The sequence below is a fragment of the Lepus europaeus genome, chromosome 15, assembly GCF_033115175.1.
Source record: "Lepus europaeus isolate LE1 chromosome 15, mLepTim1.pri, whole genome shotgun sequence".
Lineage (NCBI taxonomy): Eukaryota > Metazoa > Chordata > Mammalia > Lagomorpha > Leporidae > Lepus > Lepus europaeus.
In genome coordinates, this window is record NC_084841.1 from 36,814,232 (window position 1) to 36,825,146 (window position 10,915).

A 10,915-nucleotide genomic window follows, 5' to 3' on the forward strand; every position below is an offset into this window, starting at 1 on the left:
ATACTTCAAATTACCTTCAAAGAACTTTCTGCACACAGCCTCTGGAAAAATAGCAGAATTTGCTGTTTTATAGAAATTGTCACCTTTTTGAGTACTATGGCTCTTCCAACTCATATTCAGTGTGTTCTCCATGTGACTTCTGAATCCTACCTGTTGTATTTTCACTTAACTTGCCTTTCTCATTTTCAGAAAAATCATTTCCTTGTAATGAATTTTCTTGTAGGGTTGAAACTAAGTTCAATAAGAATCAGACCCTTAGAACTGCAAAAGACCTTAAGGCAAAATTCAACTTCACGCTCTCATTTTACTGATGAGTAAAAAGCTGACATTCAGTGAAGTGACATGATTTATCTAGTCTATGGGATGAATTCTTATCTCCTACTTCTTGGTAAAATTCTTTGATATGCTGCATCTTAATGAGATGCTCAGATCAAGCAGTCATGAAATTGATAAATGATAATTTTATCTTTTGGTTTTGGAATTTAGTGACCTAGTTGATTTGGAGCCATCACTACTAGTTTATTGTTTGGAATCCCATTTTTAATATAAAGTCCATAGAAATTTGAAAAATGGCATTTGACATGGGATCATCAATACAAACATATTGGCTTCTGAGTACCTTCATGGCAACACCTTTATTCATTTCCTCCTGCTTCTTTCTGGAATTATCTGCATCCAGACTCCAAGATTTAGTCCCTTGTGCTCTTTTATTTGGAATTCCTTTCCATGTCTCGATGTCTGAAAAATCCTATTGCTCTCCCCTTTAACCTTACACACACCTTTCTTGCCTTGGCAGAATTAATACTCTGCTGTCCATGCTGTCACAGCCATTAGTCTGTTCCTTTATTATGGTGCTATCTATATTTTATTGCCATTTTTTTCTTCACGTACGTTTCCTTCTCCAGACTGGAAGCTCCTTGAAGGCAAAGATTTTGTCTCAATCATCGCATTGTCCTCTATGATGACATAATGCTAGGCACATGGCAGTGGTGGGCAGCCTACAGAAATATTTCCATTGAATGAATTATTTGCAAATCGTGGTGTTTCAAAGCAACACTAGATAGCAAAAAATAAAGTCTGAGAATTAGTGCTGTAAGATCATATGACCAGGTAGATATCACTAGAGACTTTCTGGCTTCATTCTGTTTCCCGTCTTGCAAGATGGCAGGCAAAAAAGCTCCAGCTCCAAAGAGGGACACTAAGAAGAAATCTCCAGCCAAGAAGTCAGATAATGCAATGGCAAAGTTAAAAAAAAAAAAAAAAAGAGAGACTCAAGGATAAAAAGCCCAAGAAAAGGAGACCTCACTGCAGTGGAAACCTTGTGCTTGTGAGAGCGCTTGGCAGATACTCCCGGTCTGCCATGGATTCCAGGAAGGCCCTGTACAAGAGGAAATACCAAATTTCCAAATCCAGGACTGAAAAGAAAATGAAAGAGAAGGTTCTTGCTGTGGTCACAAAACCAGTTCTTGGTGACAAGAATGGTGGCACCAAGGTGGAAAAGCTTCACAAAATGCCTAGATGTTATCTCACTGGAGATGTTCCTTGAAAGTTGTTGAGCCATGGCTAAAAACCCTTCAGTCAGCACGTGAGGAAACTGTGGGCCAGCATCACCCCTGGGACCATTCTGATCACTCCCCCTGGGCGCCACAGAGGTAAGTGGTGGTGGTTTTCTTGTAGCAGCTGAGCAGTGGTTTCCTGCTTGAGACTGGACCTGTCATTGCTACCCCCACAGCAATTGACATCAGCAGCGTGAAAATCCCAAAGCACCTCACCGAGGCTTATTTCAAGAAGAAGCAGCTGCAGGAGCCCAGACACCAGGAAGGTGAAATCTTTGACACGGAGAAAGAGAAATGGGAGACAACAGAACAGCGCAAGGTTGATCAGAAAGCTGTGGATTCACAAATATCGCCAAAAGTCAAGGCTGTTGTTCCTCAGCTCCAGGGCTCTAATGAGTGAAATTTGCCCTCACAAATTGGTGTTCTGAATTTTGTAGGAAGAATCTCATTAAATAACTAATAATGCAAATAAATAAAGCATTTCAGTTGTTCTTACTGATTGAATTTGATCTATTCACACAGTTTGAAGCTAATGCCTTATCTTGATTTTTAATAATAGAGATAGATTTAAATGTATCCAAGCATACTGCCTTGTCTGGCTGTCATGACCAATATTAGGGTAGTCATCTGTTTACTCAAGAATAGGCCTCTGATCACTCTTTGTAGTTTGATATAAGAAAGTAAGTCAGTGGCTACTATAAACTACAGACACATCACTACAATTTTGGTAGATCCAAGAATTAATATAGCACTACTACACTTATACATAGAACAAATCTATTATAAGTAAAATGTAACTTCATATTTATAGAATGAATTCTCATACAAGCACTTCTCGCAAAGCTATATTTTTCTCTTCACAGCAGATAAAAATGAAAGAAAGTTGAACTTCAGCTGTAGGATACTTAACTCACTAGATTATATATTCATTTAGCAGGATAAATATGTTAAACAGCAAACTCTGAGAACTTACTAAGCTTGATTAGTAAGATTTTGGACTCTTTGATATGCTATCTTCTGGTTCTTATATACAGTTATACAATGCACAGATGTTTATGATTAATTACAGATTCTAACGGCTAGTGAGTTTGTTCTATATTCCTTATAAGAGCAAAACTGCAGTATTTTTTAATGTGTGTGTGTGACCTGAGTAAGCAAATACTGGATGTATGGAACCTGACGAATCAGCATTACAATTCACTGATGGGCAGTTTATGCTTTCCCAATGTCTAAAATCAGTGAAATTTCTGTATGTTTATATTGGACCTGATGGACCTCATTTATATAATAAATTGCAGTTGCATAATCTATGACCAAAATGATGCTTTGTAAAAATGAGCTACTTCCTCAGAGATTCCCGAATTGTGCAAGAGGCAGGTGCTGAAGTATCCCAGAATCTAGGATTCTTTATATGGAATTTCCAATAGGTCTGCTATTTCACTTTGCATTTCAGCAAGAACAAAAATTATCTTCCACTTCAGTAGCCCTGAAGAACACCAGGCCATCATGAACGGACCTCAGTTTAACTCTGTTATCTTCACCCTGATTCATTCCCAGAGCTCGAATTTTTTGTGTTAGTGCATTTCCATATTTCTAAGTTAACATTATCTTGCCTTGAATTTAGTATTTTTTTAAAGATTTATTTATTTTACTTGGAAGTCAGAGTTACACAGAAAGAGAGAGAGAGAGAGAGAGAGAGAGAGATCTTCCATCTGATGGTTCACTCCTCAATTGGCCGCAATGGCCAGAGCTGTGACGATCCGAAGCCAGAAGCCAGGAGCCTCCTCCAGATCTCTCACGTGGGTGCAGGGGCCCAAGGACTTGTGCCATATTCTACTGCTTTCCCAGGCCATAGCAGAGAGCTGGACAGGAAGTGGAGCAGCCGAGTCTCGAACTGGCACCCATATGGGATGCCGGCACTTCAGGCCAGGGCATTAACCTGCTGTGCCACAGCGCCAGCCCCCTGAATTTAGTATTAAAATTGTGCATATGATATTTATTTCATCCTCTTCTAAAAAGAAAACAAATTAGAAATTTTTATTGACAAATCATGACCTTTTTTCAGGGTAAAAGTATATACTATAGCTACTTAAATTCAACTACAAACTCAGCATGAACATTTCTAGCTCATCTCATCATTGTGCTACATTCCCTTTATAGACATTTCAAGCCCTGTCCTGGAAAAACAAGTTACTGTGAAAGCTTCTAAAACTAAAAGAGTCAAAACAGATTCCTCCTGATAACTGAAAATGTCTTTCGAAATGTCACCCACTTAACCAGATTATAGTACCTACGTCATTCAGTTTTTTCTTTCTTGCTACATTTATTGATTGTCAAGTCTTTTTTGTGTAGAATGTGAGATGCTACATCACTTTCACTAAAATGTCATGTAGGTGGAGGAAAATTAATGCCATTGGACAGGTACTCAAGGAACATATTTCCATGTGGGACGTTTATTGGGGATTGCTTTTTGTAAATAAGGAGGAAAAGTGATTGAAGCAATATTCAGCCTAAGAACATGAGCTACGATGCAGTGGCAACAGTGGCCTCAAACACAGGAAACCCTGCATCTGAAGGGATGGCCCTTCAGAGTTTTTGTTTCTGGAGGCAAGGGGCAGGCTTTTGCAGACTACCCTTGGAAAAGGGTGATTTGGGGCCATTCTACCATCTTAGCTGAGGCCCATTTCTGGAGAAGGACAAATCTGAGAGCTATCAACCACCAATGAGTGCATCAGTCCTAAGGAATGGATCCAGGCAACACACTGTAGGATCCACTATAACGAGATGCATAGCTTTTGGTATGAAATTTATAACACCAATTATGAGTGATGATTAACTTGGGTATAATTTGGAATACTAAAACTATTTAAGTATGCTTTTGCGCATAATTGATGGATAACACTCCAATTATTCTATAGAATTGTTCCCTTTTCTTTTGATATCTTTAGAAATGCCAGCCTCTAATTTCCTGCTGAGATCCTTGGGTAGGTAAAGCCAAGATTGTCATTAGTTTTAATGAGGATAATTTGTACAGAATCCCATGTGTTTAACGAAAGAGTAAAAACATTTCCACATGGCAAGCTTTGAATATTTCTTTGTTTATTTCAGCATTTAATACTAATTTTTGTTTTGTTTGCTGCTTTTATTAAAAATAGCATTAAAGATTTTTCATCCTCTCATCATTTTACTCCTAACAGTGCAACTATCAAACATAGCTATTTAAAATTATTCTGGTTATTAAATAATAAAGCCAAAATTACTTTTTTGTAAGATTTTATATGTGATTTTTGTAAGTTGCTGTTTTTCAAAAAGATTTGTTTGAAAGGTGGAGTTAAAGGGAGAGGAGAGACACCGAGAGACATCGTCCATCCACTAGTTGACTCCCCAGTTGGCTCCAATAACCTGAGCTGAGCCAGGCTGAAGCTTGGGAGCCTGGAACTCCATCCAGGTCTCCCAGTTGTGTGGCCAGGGCCCAAGCACTTAGACCATATTCTGCTGCTTTCCCAGGCGTGTTTGCATGAAGCTGGATAGGAAGTGGAAGATCCATGACCTGAACCTGTGCTCATATGGGATGGCAGGTGGTGGCTTATCCACCGTGCCACAACACTGGCTTCAAGCCAAATTCTAACAATAAAATATATCTCTTTTAAAACTCTCTTCACAGTGAATAAAAGAATGGTAGCTGAGTGATACAAATTTTAATGTTTATTGGCAATTACTGCCGTGACAAAAAAATAAATCCAGGTATTTAGTGAATACAAAAGAGCAGTAAAATGATATAATTGAATCAAATACATTAAATCTACTACTTGAATGAACAGGTCAATTTGTTTAGCACTAATGGATCAATTGGTATTTATAGGGAGTATTTGTGACAGATGGCATCCTTGTGTAATTCTTCAGTCAATTAACAAGTAATTAGCAGAGGTATTCACTATGCTGAGCAATTATTTAAACAAAAATGTTTAGGATTGCTTCTAAAATAAAGATTTACCTACTGTAACTACAGGTAATTCTTTATGTTAATAATGCAGAGTAAATTAGCATATAATAATTCAAGATGTTAGTAATGTTTTGCCGATAGAATTAACTCATCGTCATGGTTTGTTGTTCAACTAGAAAATCCATCTGATCTTGGTCTATACTAATTTTATTCTTTTTTTTTAAAGTAATTTTTTTTCTTAATTTTTTTTGAAAGGCAGAGTGGATAGTGAGAGAGAGAGACAGAGAGAAAGGTCTTCCTTTTTGCCGCTGGTTCACCCTCCAATGGCCGCTGCGGATGGCGCATCTGGCTGATCCGAAGCCAGGAGCCAGGTGCTTCTCCTGGTCTCCCACGCAGGTGCAGGGCCCAAGCACTTAAGCCATCCTCCACTGCCTTCCCGGGCCATAGCAGAGAGCTGGCCTGGAAGAGGGGCAACCGGGATAGAATCCGGCGCCCAAACAGGGACTAGAACCCTGTGTGCCGGCACTGCAAGGCGGAGGATTAGCCTGTTAAGCCACAGCGCCGGCCTATACTAATTTTATTCCTTAGCTCATTAAAATGACTGCCCCAACAAAATGAAGACTTGTATAAATCAAGTATTAATTTAATGTGGTTAAAGACCTCAATATGACATTGGATAAAGAGAAATGACAAAATGCACTTGTTTTTAACTTTTGATTACAATGAACACTGCTCTCACAGATTTTTGTACTATTCTGGTTAAGTCACTTTACTCTTTAATGTCAGGACATAAAAAATTTGATCTGCCTTACATTTACCTAAGAAAAAAAATTTTGGCTATCTATTATACCCCTACACTTAGCTTAGAAACTTATAGTTATATATTCATATATCAGTAATGATTACCCTGATTAAATAGTATGAATGACAAACAAAAAGAAAAAATATCTTAAAACATATTAGAGAATAATTTTGTTAAATTTACTTGACAAAAATATCTGGATATGTGGTCATTGTTTCACCTAGAGAAGACATATAAAAACTGGATAAAATAAAAGGACATTCAAAATTAAAACTACCAAGTGGCAGACATGTTGCACGAGTTATGGGTGAAAAAGTGAGTAGTAGATAAACTATTCCAGCCCAAAGGAACATATGAAATATGTATTACCAAAGATGGTTGTATTTTAATGTCAGTGAGCAGTGATTGTTTTGAGTACCACAGCCTGAAAATCTCTGAATTCCATAAAAAGACATGTGTACAAAATAAAAGTTCTAGAAATCATAAAAACCTACACATTTGGGTTAAATTATATACAGCTAAAGGAAACATTAGTCAAATACCACGCAGAATATAAGGATTCACCTGGAAGAGAGAAATTATACCATCTTTGTAATTTTATCATTCATCAAATTCAAATTTAAGCAAGAGAGATATAAACAGACTCCATTATAAAAACATTGTTTAAAAACATTTCCGATTGGAAGCGAAATGTGAATTCTTAGATGGAAAAAAATCATCAAATCCCTAGGAAGATAAAAAAAGGTCTGTAAGAAGACAGAGTATTCTGACAGAAAGATTTGAAAAAAAATAGAAGGAAATGACAAATTATTTAGAAAAAAATATAATTGGATGGATATCAGATTTCTCATTAGAAACAATAGATGAATGAATTTTTCAAATTGATGGATAATAAGATACTATATTTCACAAACTATTATTCAAAAGCAAGGGTTCAAAATGCAGATATTCATAAATACAAAAACAAAAATAAGTTTTGCACATAGACTCCCACTGAAAGATATACTAAGGGATATACTTTATAATGAAAAATATTGAGTCAATGAGGACAATTAGGAATAAAAAAAGAAGTAGTTAGCAAAGCAATTGCTCGAACTCTTACTAAGAATTATACTAATAATTATTTTGGAATAGTTAATTTTTACTATTAAATAGTAATTACAATGACTAAACCGGAGTATCTGAGGAAATATAGTTTGCTATACATCCTTGAATCATCTGAAAGAAAATAATGGAATTGATTAACCTTATGATTTATTAGGGAGAACTATAATTAAATGAATATTGAAAACTTAGTGAAATGAAACTACTAACCCAGTAGAAATAGACTGTTTAATTTTTCAAATCAGGAAGGAAATTTTATCTTGTCAGCAGAAGGCAAGGAAAAAGCTACTAAGAACAGCAGAACTTAAATAAAATTTAAAAAAAGAAAAGCAGAGTAAATTATAAAGTACGAGATGTAAAACTAAATCCAAATATATATACGCTTAATTTAACACAGTAATTATCCCCATTAAAAGAGACTGAATTTTTTTTTAAAAATCAATGTAGACTAATAGATATGTGCTGTTTGTAAATTATAATGCTTCACAAAAGATAAAAATTAAGGAATTATAAAAGCAATTCTACATACACACTAACTAAAAGAGTAATTTTATCAGAAATATAGATATATAGAGATATGTAGAAATTCAAAAGAACTTGTTGCTGATGCCCCAGCTCACTTGGCTAATCCTCCACCTGCGGCTCCAGCACCCCAGGTTCTAGTCCCAGTTGGGGTGGTGGATTCTATGCCGGTTGCTCCTCTTCCAGTCCAGCTCTCTGCTGTGGCCCGGGAGTGCAGTGGAGGATGGCCCAAGTGCTTGGGCCCTGCACCCACATGAGAGACCAGGAGGAAGCACCTGGCTCCTGGCTTTGGATCGGCCCAGCACACCAGCTGTAGTGGCCAATGGGGGGTGAACCAACAGAAGGAAGACCTTTCTCTCTGTCTCTCTCTCTTACTGTCTAACTCTGTCTGTCAAAAAAAAAAAAAAAAAAAGAACTTGTTAAACTGAATTCAAAATAGTATGATATTTCCTCATGAGATGCAATCCTGTGAACTTGTATGTACCAACCAAATGGTCAATATATAAAGCCAAGCAGGCACAACAGTAGGAAGGAATTAAGAAATCTGTAACTGCAACTGGTACGTTAATTCATCTGTTTTAGCAACTGATACAGAGGTAGACCAGAAAATTGTAAAAGGCTACTGAAGTTGAAAAGACTTTCAGACAGTGATTCTTGAGAGTATGAATTGGCATGGACATTTCTGAGAATAAGCTAGTAACACTAAGTCGAAAGAGCTCAAAATGTATTTCAGCTGGGACACAGACCAGTGCCCTTATAGGATGCCAGCATCACAGGTAACAGCTTTATTGGCTACACCACAGTGTCAGCCTCATTAAGTGATTCCTGTCTGGGCTGCTCCACTTCCTACCTAGTTCTCTGTAATGGCTTGGGAAAAGCAGCAGCAGATGACCCAAGTGCAAGTCCCATTGTACCTAAGTGAGAGATATGGATGAAACTCCCGGCTCCTGACTTTGGCCTGGCCCAGCCTTGGCCCTCATGACCGTTAGGTGAACCAGCAGATGGCAGGTGTCTCTCTCTCTCTCTCTTTCTCTGTATCTCTCGCTCTCTTTGTAACTCTACCTTTCAAATAAATAAATAAATAAATAATTAAAACTTATACATATTTATGGAGTATAGTGAAACACTTCAATATATGAATATAATACATATTGATCAAATCAAGGTGATCAACATTTTCTCTTCTCTGGCATATTTTATCATTGGAGACTTGATGATCTTCTATGAATTTTTAAATAAGTATGCTTCTAGACATACCATTAGAGAAATTACTGCATAAGTACACAAAGTGACATGTATAGGTTTCCCACTTAAGCATCACTTTAGTAGTAAAAACCAGAAACAACCCAAGTGCTATATAACAGAATATTATCCAGTAGTTAAAATGAATGAAACAGGATTTTTACATACAATGGGGAGAGAATTTAAAAACCAATTTTTGTGAACAAACTAAATTTCAGAAGAAATACAGCCTTATACCTCTTATATAATTTAAGGACAAAAAGTACTACATAATCTTCTAAAATAATTGGCAAAATAATGTAATCAATAGTGAATTCCTGATTCTAGGAGAGTGACTGAAATAGAACAGATAAGACAAGATCAAAAACGTTGCTTTATTTATTTCAAGAGAGAAAAATATATTACTGTAAATATAATAGACATTTTTCATTAGTTTTGGGTGTTAGGTGCATTTGTGTTTATGTTTCTGCTTTTCTGTACTAAAGTATCTGTATGTCTGACATTTGGCATAGTGGTTTGGTTGCAGGCTGGGATGCCCACATCTCATGTTGACGTGTCTGGATTCAGGTCTTGGCTGTGTTCTTGATTCCAAATTCCTGCTACTGCACACTCTGGGACACATCACGGGTCTGCGTATAGGAGATCTGGACTGAGTTCCCACTGTGAACATTTGGAGAGCAAACCAGTGGGTGAGAGATGTCTGATAGAGATCTCTGTTTATCTATGTGTCTTTCACTTTCAAATAAATAATTAAGTAAGCAAATAAGTGAAATTTTAAAAGTACATGTATATTTAGTTTAATTCAATTCCATAAACATGTATTCCACATCAATTCCATAAATATTTATTCCACATCAATAATATTCAGTATGCTACGTTAAGTATAGGACCGGTCATCTAGAAAGAGTACATTAATGGTGTCAACTTTCAGGAAACTTGGGTGACAATAAAAGACATTTAAATATTTTAGCTACATTTTATATTTATTTAGCTATGGCAAGTTCAGAAAGCAGTGTCCTTGAAGTCCTGGTGTTTTCTGAATATCTGTGTCATGCCAGGGATTATGATAGTTTCTGGGGTGATTGCAAACATATGTAAGTCCCTGTTGTAAATAGATCAACCTACCTATCAATACAGACATATGATTTTTTAAAAATGTTATTCAAGTTGAAGGAGAAAAACTAAGAATGGAGGGAATTTCGGTCATCTTTGGGGTGCAGTTTGAGTAGACTGTTGATATGAAAGCTAATAGAGATGTTGAAGAAGGGAATAAGTGATTGTAGTTTACTTAAAAGGAAAATCCCCACAGTACAGTTACACAAAGATGGTTTGATTTAGAAAATTTGATCTCATGGCAAAACAACAAATGATAATATGGCCATATTAATGCATGAAACAAGCATACACCCTTAAGAATGCATAAGAAGAATCAACTGCACATACGTATGTTGATATATTAAAGGCATCCTCATTTAAATTAAGAAAGTAAGTATTCAAATAATCACCATGATTATTTGGTCTTGTTTTACTGGTTCTAGGTAACAGAATAAGACTGTGTGGCATAAATATAGTAGGGGAGAAGTTTTCTTTTCAGACATAATTGACTATATAAGAAAATCAGGAAATTTAAGTAAAAATCTAGTCTAACTAAAATGAAAACTTATTAAGATAGTTATGTATAAAACAAAGTTTTGCTTTTGTACTAGAGTAACAGGATGTTAACTAGGAAGTCCTGACTGAACTCCA

General features: G+C 36.3%; 1 pseudogene; it reads left to right on the forward strand.

Annotated features, from left to right (window-relative positions):
- The first annotated feature begins 1,161 nt into the window (after positions 1-1,161).
- Positions 1,162-1,956, forward strand: LOC133774274 (large ribosomal subunit protein eL6-like; annotated as a pseudogene).
- Positions 1,957-10,915: the final 8,959 nt, after the last annotated feature.